Source organism: Triticum aestivum, unplaced genomic scaffold (genome assembly GCF_018294505.1).
Source record: "Triticum aestivum cultivar Chinese Spring unplaced genomic scaffold, IWGSC CS RefSeq v2.1 scaffold100969, whole genome shotgun sequence".
NCBI classification, from domain to species: Eukaryota; Viridiplantae; Streptophyta; class Magnoliopsida; order Poales; family Poaceae; genus Triticum; species Triticum aestivum.
Window position 1 is genome coordinate 19,941 of NW_025228656.1, and position 8,247 is coordinate 28,187.

Here is an 8,247-nt window from a genome sequence, read left to right on the forward strand (position 1 = left end):
TCCACTACAAAGACGATTGTACATTGCTTTGGCCGCTCCCTCTCAACTACGGAGACGAGTTTAACGCGGTTTCCACCCCTCCCTCTCAACCGCACCAGTGCACGCTTGCCGCGCCACAACGCCGACGCTGGACCCGTGAATCGTGAGCACCCAGCTATGACTTACCGCACTCGTGCAAAATAATAAAACACGGTAAATATATTACTTACACGTGCGTTTTGTTTTGCAAGCGGTGCGAAAAAAATTAAAAAGGGAATGCAAGACGAGGACTTCCCAGGAGGTCACCCATCCTAGTACTACTCTCGCCCAAGCACGCTTAACTTCGGAGTTCTGATGGGATCCGGTGCTTTAGTGCTGGTATGATCGCATCGGACATATTACCCCGGTCTTCGTCCCTTATCCTTGCCCCTCCCAGCTCCACTACAAAAACGATTGTACATTGCTTTGGCCGCTCCCTCTCAACTACGGAGACGAGTTTAACGCGGTTTCCACCCCTCCCTCTCAACCGCACCAGTGCACGCTTGCCGCGCCACAACGCCGACGCTGGACCCGTGAATCGTGAGCACCCAGCTATGACTTACCGCACTCGTGCAAAATAATAAAACATGGTAAATATATTACTTACACGTGCGTTTTGTTTTGCAAGCGGCGCGAAAAAAATTAAAAAGGGAATGCAACACGAGGACTTCCCAGGAGGTCACCCATCCTAGTACTACTCTCGCCCAAGCACGCTTAACTTCGGAGTTCTGATGGGATCCGGTGCTTTAGTGCTGGTATGATCGCATCCAAGATGTTACCCCGGTCTTCGTCCCTTATCCTTGCCCCTCCCAGCTCCACTACAAAGACGATTGTACATTGCTTTGGCCGCTCCCTCTCAACTACGGAGACGAGTTTAACGCGGTTTCCACCCCTCCCTCTCAACCGCATCAGTGCACGCTTGCCGCGCCACAACGCCGACGCTGGACCCGTGAATCGTGAGCACCCAGCTATGACTTACCGCACTTGTGCAAAATAATAAAACACGGTAAATATATTACTTACACGTGCGTTTTGTTTTGCAAGCGGCGCGAAAAAAATTAAAAAGGGAATGCAACACGAGGACTTCCCAGGAGGTCACCCATCCTAGTACTACTCTCGCCCAAGCACGCTTAACTTCGGAGTTCTGATGGGATCCGGTGCTTTAGTGCTGGTATGATAGCATCCGACATGTTACCCCGGTCTTCGTCCCTTATCCTTGCCCCTCCCAGCTCCACTACAAAGACGATTGTACATTGCTTTGGCCGCTCCCTCTCAACTACGGAGACGAGTTTAACGCGGTTTCCACCCCTCCCTCTCAACCGCACCAGTGCACGCTTGCCGCGCCACAACGCCGACGCTGGACCCGTGAATCGTGAGCACCCAGCTATGACTTACCGCACTCGTGCAAAATAATAAAACACGATAAATATATTACTTACACGTGCGTTTTGTTTTGCAAGCGGCACGAAAAAAATTAAAAAGGGAATGCAACACGAGGACTTCCCATGAGGTCACCCATCCTAGTACCACTCTCGCCCAAGCACGCTTAACTTCGGAGTTCTGATGGGATCCGGTGCTTTAGTGCTGGTATGATCGCATCCGACATGTTACCCCGGTCTTCGTCCCTTATCCTTGCCCCTCCCAGCTCCACTACAAAGACGATTGTACATTGCTTTGGCCGCTCCCTCTCAACTACGGAGACGAGTTTAACGCGGTTTCCACCCCTCCCTCTCAACCGCACCAGTGCATGCTTGCCGCGCCACAACGCCGACGCTGGACCCGTGAATCGTGAGCACCCAGTTATGACTTACCGCACTCGTGCAAAATAATAAAACACGGTAAATATATTACTTACACGTGCGTTTTGTTTTGCAAGCGGCGCGAAAAAAATTAAAAAGGGAATGCAACACGAGGACTTCCCAGGAGGTCACCCATCCTAGTACTACTCTCGCCCAAGCACGCTTAACTTCGGAGTTCTGATGGGATCCGGTGCTTTAGTGCTGGTATGATAGCATCCGACATGTTACCCCGGTCTTCGTCCCTTATCCTTGCCCCTCCCAGCTCCACTACAAAGACGATTGTACATTGCTTTGGCCGCTCCCTCTCAACTACGGAGACGAGTTTAACGCGGTTTCCACCCCTCCCTCTCAACCGCACCAGTGCACGCTTGCCGCGCCACAACGCCGACGCTGGACCCGTGAATCGTGAGCACCCAGCTATGACTTACCGCACTCGTGCAAAATAATAAAACACGATAAATATATTACTTACACGTGCGTTTTGTTTTGCAAGCGGCACGAAAAAAATTAAAAAGGGAATGCAACACGAGGACTTCCCATGAGGTCACCCATCCTAGTACCACTCTCGCCCAAGCACGCTTAACTTCGGAGTTCTGATGGGATCCGGTGCTTTAGTGCTGGTATGATCGCATCCGACATGTTACCCCGGTCTTCGTCCCTTATCCTTGCCCCTCCCAGCTCCACTACAAAGACGATTGTACATTGCTTTGGCCGCTCCCTCTCAACTACGGAGACGAGTTTAACGCGGTTTCCACCCCTCCCTCTCAACCGCACTAGTGCACGCTTGCCGCGCCACAACGCCGACGCTGGACCCGTGAATCGTGAGCACCCAGCTATGACTTACCGCACTCGTGCAAAATAATAAAACACGGTAAATATATTACTTACACGTGCGTTTTGTTTTGCAAGCGGCGCGAAAAAAATTAAAAAGGGAATGCAACACGAGGACTTCCCAGGAGGTCACCCATCCTAGTACTACTCTCACCCAAGCACGCTTAACTTCGGAGTTCTGATGGGATCCGGTGCTTTAGTGCTGGTATGATCGCATCCGACATGTTACCCCGGTCTTCGTCCCTTATCCTTGCCCCTCCCAGCTCCACTACAAAGACGATTGTACATTGCTTTGGCCGCTCCCTCTCAGCTACGGAGACGAGTTTAACGTGGTTTTCACCCCTCCCTCTCAACCGCACCAGTGCACGCTTGCCGCGCCACAACACCGACGCTGGACCCGTGAATCGTGAGCACCCAGCTATGACTTACCGCACTCGTGCAAAATAATAAAACACGGTAAATATATTACTTACACGTGCGTTTTGTTTTGCAAGCGGCGCGAAAAAAATTAAAAAGGGAATGCAACACGAGGACTTCCCAGGAGGTCACCCATCCTAGTACTACTCTCGCCCAACCACGCTTAACTTCGGAGTTCTGATGGGATCCGGTGCTTTAGTGCTGGTATGATCGCATCCGACATGTTACCCCGGTCTTCGTCCCTTATCCTTGCCCCTCCCAGCTTCACTACAAAGACGATTGTACATTGCTTTGGCCGCTCCCTCTCAACTACGGAGACGAGTTTAACGCGGTTTCCACCCCTCCCTCTCAACCGCACCAGTGCACGCTTGCCGCGCCACAACGCCGACGCTGGACCCGTGAATCGTGAGCGTCGGTGGACCCGTGAATCGTGAGCACCCAGCTATGACTTACCGCACTCGTGCAAAATAATAAAACACGGTAAATATATTACTTACACGTGCGTTTTGTTTTGCAAGCGGCGCGAAAAAAATTAAAAAGGGAATGCAACACGAGGACTTCCCAGGAGGTCACCCATCCTAGTACTACTCTCGCCCAAGCACGCTTAACTTCGGAGTTCTGATGGGATCCGATGCTTTAGTGCTGGTATGATCGCATCCGACATGTTACCCCGGTCTTCGTCCCTTATCCTTGCCCCTCCCAGCTTCACTACAAAGACGATTGTACATTGCTTTGGCCGCTCCCTCTCAACTACGGAGACGAGTTTAACGCGGTTTCCACCACTCCCTCTCAACCGCACCAGTGCACGCTTGCCGCGCCACAACGCCGACGCTGGACCCGTGAATCGTGAGCACCCAGCTATGACTTACCGCACTCGTGCAAAATAATAAAACACGGTAAATATATTACTTACACGTGCGTTCTGTTTTGCAAGCGGCGCGAAAAAAATTAAAAAGGGAATGCAACACGAGGACTTCCCAGGAGGTCACCCATCCTAGTACTACTCTCGCCCAAGCACGCTTAACTTCGGAGTTCTGATGGGATCCGGGGCTTTAGTGCCGGTATGATCGCATCCGACATGTTACCCCGGTCTTCGTCCCTTATCCTTGCCCCTCCCAGCTCCACTACAAAGACGATTGTACATTGCTTTGGCCGCTCCCTCTCAACTACGGAGACGAGTTTAACGCGGTTTCCACCCCACCCTCTCAACCGCACCAGTGCACGCTTGCCGCGCCACAACGCCGACGCTGGACCCGTGAATCGTGAGCACCCAGCTATGACTTACCGCACTCGTGCAAAATAATAAAACACGGTAAATATATTACTTACACGTGCGTTTTGTTTTGCAAGCGGTGCGAAAAAAATTAAAAAGGGAATGCAACACGAGGACTTCCCAGGAGGTCACCCATCCTAGTACTACTCTCGCCCAAGCACGCTTAACTTCGGAGTTCTGATGGGATCCGGTGCTTTAGTGCTGGTATGATCGCATCCGACATGTTACCCCGGTCTTCGTCCCTTATCCTTGCCCCTCCCAGCTCCACTACAAAGACGATTGTACATTGCTTTGGCCGCTCCCTCTCAACTACGGAGACGAGTTTAACGCGGTTTCCACCCCTCCCTCTCAACCGCACCAGTGCACGCTTGCCGCGCCACAACGCCGACGCTGGACCCGTGAATCGTGAGCACCCAGCTATGACTTACCGCACTCGTGCAAAATAATAAAACACGGTAAATATATTACTTACACGTGCGTTTTATTTTGCAAGCGGCGCGAAAAAAATTAAAAAGGGAATGCAACACGAGGACTTCCCAGGAGGTCACCCATCCTAGTACTACTCTCGCCCAAGCACGCTTAACTTCGGAGTTCTGATGGGATCCGGTGCTTTAGTGCTGGTATGATCGCATCCGACATGTTATCCCGGTCTTCGTCCCTTATCCTTGCCCCTCCCAGCTCCACTACAAAGACAATTGTACATTGCTTTGGCCGCTCCCTCTCAACTACGGAGACGAGTTTAACGCGGTTTCCACCCCTCCCTCTCAACCGCACCAGTGCACGCTTGCCGCGCCACAACGCCGACGCTGGACCCGTGAATCGTGAGCACCCAGCTATGACTTACCGCACTCGTGCAAAATAATAAAACACGGTAAATATATTACTTACACGTGCGTTTTGTTTTGCAAGCGGCGCGAAAAAAATTAAAAAGGGAATGCAACACGAGGACTTCCCAGGAGGTCACCCATCCTAGTACTACTGACCTCCTAGTACTACTCTCGCCCAAGCACGCTTACCTTCGGAGTTCTGATGGGATCCGGTGCTTTAGTGCTGGTATGATCGCATCCGACATGTTACCCCGGTCTTCGTCCCTTATCCTTGCCCCTCCCAGCTCCACTACAAAGACGATTGTACATTGCTTTGGCCGCTCCCTCTCAACTACGGAGACGAGTTTAACGCGGTTTCCACCCCTCCCTCTCAACCGCACCAGTGCACGCTTGCCGCGCCACAACGCCGACGCTGGACCCGTGAATCGTGAGCACCCAGCTATGACTTACCGCACTCGTGCAAAATAATAAAACACGGTAAATATATTACTGACACGTGCGTTTTGTTTTGCAAGCGGCGCGAAAAAAATTAAAAAGGGAATGCAACACGAGGACTTCCCAGGAGGTCACCCATCCTAGTACTACTCTCGCCCAAGCACGCTTAACTTTGGAGTTCTGATGGGATCCGGTGCTTTAGTGCTGGTATGATCGCATCCGACATGTTACCCCGGTCTTCGTCCCTTATCCTTGCCCCTCCCAGCTCCACTACAAAGACGATTGTACATTGCTTTGGCCGCTCCCTCTCAACTACGGAGACGAGTTTAACGCGGTTTCCACCCCTCCCTCTCAACCGCACCAGTGCATGCTTGCCGCGCCACAACGCCGACGCTGGACCCGTGAATCGTGAGCACCCAGTTATGACTTACCGCACTCGTGCAAAATAATAAAACACGGTAAATATATTACTTACACGTGCGTTTTGTTTTGCAAGCGGCGCGAAAAAAATTAAAAAGGGAATGCAACACGAGGACTTCCCAGGAGGTCACCCATCCTAGTACTACTCTCGCCCAAGCACGCTTAACTTCGGAGTTCTGATGGGATCCGGTGCTTTAGTGCTGGTATGATCGCATCCGACATGTTACCCCGGTCTTCGTCCCTTATCCTTGCCCCTCCCAGCTCCACTACAAAGACGATTGCACATTGCTTTGGCCGCTCCCTCTCAACTACGGAGACGAGTTTAACGCGGTTTCCACCCCTCCCTCTCAACCGCACCAGTGCACGCTTGCCGCGCCACAACGCCGACGCTGGACCCGCGAATCGTGAGCACCCAGCTATGACTTACCGCACTCGTGCAAAATAATAAAACACGGTAAATATATTACTTACACGTGCGTTTTGTTTTGCAAGCGGCGCGAAAAAAATTAAAAAGGGAATGCAACACGAGGACTTCCCAGGAGGTCACCCATCCTAGTACTACTCTCGCCCAAGCACGCTTAACTTCGGAGTTCTGATGGGATCCGGTGCTTTAGTGCTGGTATGATCGCATCCGACATGTTACCCCGGTCTTCGTTCCTTATCCTTGCCCCTCCCAGCTCCACTACAAAGACGATTGCACATTGCTTTGGCCGCTCCCTCTCAACTACGGAGACGAGTTTAACGCGGTTTCCACCCCTCCCTCTCAACCGCACCAGTGCACGCTTGCCGCGCCACAACGCCGACGCTGGCCCCGTGAATCGTGAGCACCCAGCTATGACTTACCGCACTCGTGCAAAATAATAAAACACGGTAAATATATTACTTACACGTGCGTTTTGTTTTGCAAGCGGCGCGAAAAAAATTAAAAAGGGAATGCAACACGAGGACTTCCCAGGAGGTCACCCATCCTAGTACTACTCTCGCCCAAGCACGCTTAACTTCGGAGTTCTGATGGGATCCGGTGCTCTAGTGCTGGTATGATCGCATCCGACATGTTACCCCGGTCTTCGTCCCTTATCCTTGCACCTCCCAGCTCCACTACAAAGACGATTGTACATTGCTTTGGCCGCTCCCTCTCAACTACGGAGACGAGTTTAACGCGGTTTCCACCCCTCCCTCTCAACCGCACCAGTGCACGCTTGCCGCGCCACAACGCCGACGCTGGACCCGTGAATCGTGAGCACCCAGCTATGACTTACCGCACTCGTGCAAAATAATAAAACACGATAAATATATTACTTACACGTGCGTTTTGTTTTGCAAGCGGCACGAAAAAAATTAAAAAGGGAATGCAACACGAGGACTTCCCATGAGGTCACCCATCCTAGTACCACTCTCGCCCAAGCACGCTTAACTTCGGAGTTCTGATGGGATCCGGTGCTTTAGTGCTGGTATGATCGCATCCGACATGTTACCCCGGTCTTCGTCCCTTATCCTTGCCCCTCCCAGCTCCACTACAAAGACAATTGTACATTGCTTTGGCCGCTCCCTCTCAACTACGGAGACGAGTTTAACGCGGTTTCCACCCCTCCCTCTCAACCGCACCAGTGCACGCTTGCCGCGCCACAACGCCGACGCTGGAGCCGTGAATCGTGAGCACCCAGCTATGACTTACCGCACTCGTGCAAAATAATAAAACACGGTAAATATATTACTTACACGTGCGTTTTGTTTTGCAAGCGGCGCGGAAAAAATTAAAAAGGGAATGCAACACGAGGACTTCCCATGAGGTCACCCATCCTAGTACCACTCTCGCCCAAGCACGCTTAACTTCGGAGTTCTGATGGGATCCGGTGCTTTAGTGCTGGTATGATCGCATCCGACATGTTACCCCGGTCTTCGTCCCTTATCCTTGCCCCTCCCAGCTCCACTACAAAGACGATTGTACATTGCTTTGGCCGCTCCCTCTCAACTACGGAGACGAGTTTAACGCGGTTTCTACCCCTCCCTCTCAACCGCACCAGTGCACGCTTGCCGCGCCACAACGCCGACGCTGGACCCGTGAATCGTGAGCACCCAGCTATGACTTACCGCACTCGTGCAAAATAATAAAACACGGTAAATATATTACTTACACGTGCGTTTTGTTTTGCAAGCGGCGCGAAAAAAATTAAAAAGGGAATGCAACACGAGGACTTCCCAGGAGGTCACCCATCCTAGTACTACT

General features: G+C 51.8%; 18 non-coding genes and 1 pseudogene across 18 annotated transcripts; all 19 read right to left on the reverse strand.

Moving 5' to 3' along the window:
• Positions 1 to 252: 252 nt before the first annotated feature.
• On the reverse strand, positions 253 to 371 carry LOC123174482 (5S ribosomal RNA). The gene has a single exon (XR_006487093.1). It is a non-coding gene; the product is annotated as a 5S ribosomal RNA (ribosomal RNA).
• Positions 372 to 668: 297 nt separating this feature from the next.
• On the reverse strand, positions 669 to 787 carry LOC123174501 (5S ribosomal RNA). The gene has a single exon (XR_006487108.1). It is a non-coding gene; the product is annotated as a 5S ribosomal RNA (ribosomal RNA).
• A 297-nt stretch (positions 788 to 1,084) lies between these two features.
• On the reverse strand, positions 1,085 to 1,203 carry LOC123174534 (5S ribosomal RNA). Its single transcript, XR_006487140.1, has one exon. It is a non-coding gene; the product is annotated as a 5S ribosomal RNA (ribosomal RNA).
• Positions 1,204 to 1,500: 297 nt separating this feature from the next.
• LOC123174538 (5S ribosomal RNA) lies at positions 1,501 to 1,619 on the reverse strand. The gene has a single exon (XR_006487144.1). It is a non-coding gene; the product is annotated as a 5S ribosomal RNA (ribosomal RNA).
• A 297-nt stretch (positions 1,620 to 1,916) lies between these two features.
• On the reverse strand, positions 1,917 to 2,035 carry LOC123174535 (5S ribosomal RNA). The gene has a single exon (XR_006487141.1). It is a non-coding gene; the product is annotated as a 5S ribosomal RNA (ribosomal RNA).
• Positions 2,036 to 2,332: 297 nt separating this feature from the next.
• Positions 2,333 to 2,451, reverse strand: LOC123174540 (5S ribosomal RNA). The gene has a single exon (XR_006487146.1). It is a non-coding gene; the product is annotated as a 5S ribosomal RNA (ribosomal RNA).
• Positions 2,452 to 2,748: 297 nt separating this feature from the next.
• Positions 2,749 to 2,867, reverse strand: LOC123174533 (5S ribosomal RNA). The gene has a single exon (XR_006487139.1). It is a non-coding gene; the product is annotated as a 5S ribosomal RNA (ribosomal RNA).
• Positions 2,868 to 3,164: 297 nt separating this feature from the next.
• Positions 3,165 to 3,283, reverse strand: LOC123174477 (5S ribosomal RNA). Its single transcript, XR_006487088.1, has one exon. It is a non-coding gene; the product is annotated as a 5S ribosomal RNA (ribosomal RNA).
• A 322-nt stretch (positions 3,284 to 3,605) lies between these two features.
• Positions 3,606 to 3,724, reverse strand: LOC123174536 (5S ribosomal RNA). Its single transcript, XR_006487142.1, has one exon. It is a non-coding gene; the product is annotated as a 5S ribosomal RNA (ribosomal RNA).
• Positions 3,725 to 4,021: 297 nt separating this feature from the next.
• LOC123174532 (5S ribosomal RNA) lies at positions 4,022 to 4,140 on the reverse strand. Its single transcript, XR_006487138.1, has one exon. It is a non-coding gene; the product is annotated as a 5S ribosomal RNA (ribosomal RNA).
• A 297-nt stretch (positions 4,141 to 4,437) lies between these two features.
• Positions 4,438 to 4,556, reverse strand: LOC123174502 (5S ribosomal RNA). Its single transcript, XR_006487109.1, has one exon. It is a non-coding gene; the product is annotated as a 5S ribosomal RNA (ribosomal RNA).
• A 297-nt stretch (positions 4,557 to 4,853) lies between these two features.
• On the reverse strand, positions 4,854 to 4,972 carry LOC123174503 (5S ribosomal RNA). The gene has a single exon (XR_006487110.1). It is a non-coding gene; the product is annotated as a 5S ribosomal RNA (ribosomal RNA).
• A 297-nt stretch (positions 4,973 to 5,269) lies between these two features.
• LOC123174497 (uncharacterized) lies at positions 5,270 to 5,405 on the reverse strand (annotated as a pseudogene).
• Positions 5,406 to 5,702: 297 nt separating this feature from the next.
• Positions 5,703 to 5,821, reverse strand: LOC123174530 (5S ribosomal RNA). The gene has a single exon (XR_006487136.1). It is a non-coding gene; the product is annotated as a 5S ribosomal RNA (ribosomal RNA).
• Positions 5,822 to 6,118: 297 nt separating this feature from the next.
• LOC123174504 (5S ribosomal RNA) lies at positions 6,119 to 6,237 on the reverse strand. Its single transcript, XR_006487111.1, has one exon. It is a non-coding gene; the product is annotated as a 5S ribosomal RNA (ribosomal RNA).
• A 297-nt stretch (positions 6,238 to 6,534) lies between these two features.
• Positions 6,535 to 6,653, reverse strand: LOC123174506 (5S ribosomal RNA). Its single transcript, XR_006487113.1, has one exon. It is a non-coding gene; the product is annotated as a 5S ribosomal RNA (ribosomal RNA).
• A 297-nt stretch (positions 6,654 to 6,950) lies between these two features.
• Positions 6,951 to 7,069, reverse strand: LOC123174523 (5S ribosomal RNA). Its single transcript, XR_006487129.1, has one exon. It is a non-coding gene; the product is annotated as a 5S ribosomal RNA (ribosomal RNA).
• Positions 7,070 to 7,366: 297 nt separating this feature from the next.
• Positions 7,367 to 7,485, reverse strand: LOC123174541 (5S ribosomal RNA). The gene has a single exon (XR_006487147.1). It is a non-coding gene; the product is annotated as a 5S ribosomal RNA (ribosomal RNA).
• Positions 7,486 to 7,782: 297 nt separating this feature from the next.
• LOC123174542 (5S ribosomal RNA) lies at positions 7,783 to 7,901 on the reverse strand. The gene has a single exon (XR_006487148.1). It is a non-coding gene; the product is annotated as a 5S ribosomal RNA (ribosomal RNA).
• Positions 7,902 to 8,247: the final 346 nt, after the last annotated feature.